Source organism: Odocoileus virginianus, chromosome 25 (genome assembly GCF_023699985.2).
Source record: "Odocoileus virginianus isolate 20LAN1187 ecotype Illinois chromosome 25, Ovbor_1.2, whole genome shotgun sequence".
Taxonomy (NCBI): Eukaryota; Metazoa; Chordata; class Mammalia; order Artiodactyla; family Cervidae; genus Odocoileus; species Odocoileus virginianus.
The window spans coordinates 5,600,000-5,601,987 of record NC_069698.1 but is presented as its reverse complement, the minus strand read 5'-3'; the positions used below and the strand labels follow the sequence as shown (position 1 = coordinate 5,601,987).

The following is a 1,988-nucleotide window of genomic DNA, read 5'->3' as shown; positions in this document are numbered from 1 at the left end:
ACATTTTAGGAGGAAAGTATTATATTGGTATGTCAGTTTATTAGTAGAAGTAATTTGTTATTACTTTCCTGAATTTTATAATGCCTGTGGCATGTACCAGATTTAATTTTTTTTTTAATTTTGTGAATTTCTTTTTTGTTCTAAACAGTTATATGTCCAATTTTGTATTCCTAAGTTTGTATTATTTTCTTCTCAAATATCCCTGTTCCCAATTATATGCACTTCAAACCTTCTAAAACTTGACCAGTAATATCATACTTTCTACTGATACTTGAATGTAAGCGCCATGAGAACAGGAATTGTTTTCCTTTTTTCCCTGTTCTATATCAAAACCCATACAGGATCTGAAGTATAAAAGGTACTAGTCAATACTTATGAAATGAATACTGGTCACTGTTTAAATAACGCTTCCAAGATGAAGAAGCCTAATGTTTCCTTTGTTTTTATTCAGTGGACTTCCTCCACCCAGTTTCCTGCGTTAATTTTTTCTGACAAATATCGTGATGTTTATACAGAAAAGTTGTAAAAAAAAAAAAAAAATTCCTTGAAAAACTCTAGTATTTTACAAAAGATTTACTTTCTGCAGTAGTGATGGATTCAGTTTAGAAGATATGCAAACACAAGACACGCAGGAACGTATAAGGTGAGGAAAAAGGGAAAAAAAAAACTAAACTAAAGACAAAACAGGACAAATTATTACAAGAGGCCTGATAAAGACGAGAAAGAACAAGGGTTGGATGTGGAAACATGGCTGACGTCAGCTTTTCTTTCCGCCGTAAGAGAAACACAGAGATTTTACAGATATTTGTAGCCACCAGCGCCCCTTCTCAGCCGCCCGCCATGATGACCGCGTCGCCTCGCGGCCGCCGGAACTGCCAGCAGGACTCGGAGGCCGCCATCAACCGCCAGATCCGCCTGCAGCTCTGCGCCTCCCCTGTCCACCTGTCCGTGTCCTACTATTTTGCCCGCGATGATGGGGCTTTGAAGAACTTTGCCAAGTACTTCTCTCTCTTCACCCATCTCCTGAGGAGAGGGAACAGGCTGAGAAACGCAGGCAGCTGCAGAACCAGCGAGGCGGCCGAATCTTGCTTCCGGAAGAAACCGGCCTGTGATGACCGGGAGAATGGGCTGGATGCGATGGAACGTGCGCTGCGCTTGGAGAGCCGTGTGCGTCAGCCACTACTGGAGCTGCCCAGACTGGCCCCTGGAAAAAGCGGTCCCCGTCCGTGTGACCTCGCGGAGACCCATTACCCGAGTGAACAGGTGGGCGCCATCAGAGAACTGGGTGACCCCATCACCAGCCTGCGGCAGCTGGGGGCCCCCGCATCTGGCGTGGCAGAGCACCTCCTCGACAAGCACCGCTTGGGATACAGTGAGGGCCAAGCCTCAGGATGGCGGCCCGCAGCCGAGGGGTGACTTCCCTGGTCACCCAGGCGGTGCATGCCTATTTGGGCTACCTTCACCTTTTCCTAATTCGTAACAAAACATCTACTTAAGTTCTTTCTTTAGTACCATTCCTTCAAATAAAGTAATTTGGTAACCCCGCCCCCAAAGTATATAGTATATAATAGCATTGATAATTATTATTAATAATAATAATTATTATAAATAATCAGATTTAAATTTATCCAAATAGCCAATGTATCGTATATTCTGCAGACAGATGTTTGAAAACTACCATCTTCAGCTTTAAATAATATTTACTGAGAGACAAAAATACCAAGAGGGGTAAATCGTTAAAAGGGCAGGCTAGCTCATTTTATGCAGAGGTGTAAAGAACCATGAACCACATGTTGAAAAACTGAAATGCTAAATGAAGTGGTGATGTGTGGGAACTGGGCCACAGATGTTAGGATGTTACTTGTTGAGACTGGGCTCTATAGACTAGACTCAACAAACCATGACAGTTTAAAATTTAGAGGTTCTGATACTACTAAAATATTATGACTTAGAGCTTTAAACTTTAAAATAGTAGCTCCCATTTGTTC

The 1,988-nt window shown here is 42.5% G+C and overlaps 1 pseudogene; it reads left to right on the top strand.

The window, feature by feature from the left end:
- Positions 1–840: 840 nt before the first annotated feature.
- On the top strand, positions 841–1,541 carry LOC110141591 (ferritin heavy chain pseudogene; annotated as a pseudogene).
- Positions 1,542–1,988: the final 447 nt, after the last annotated feature.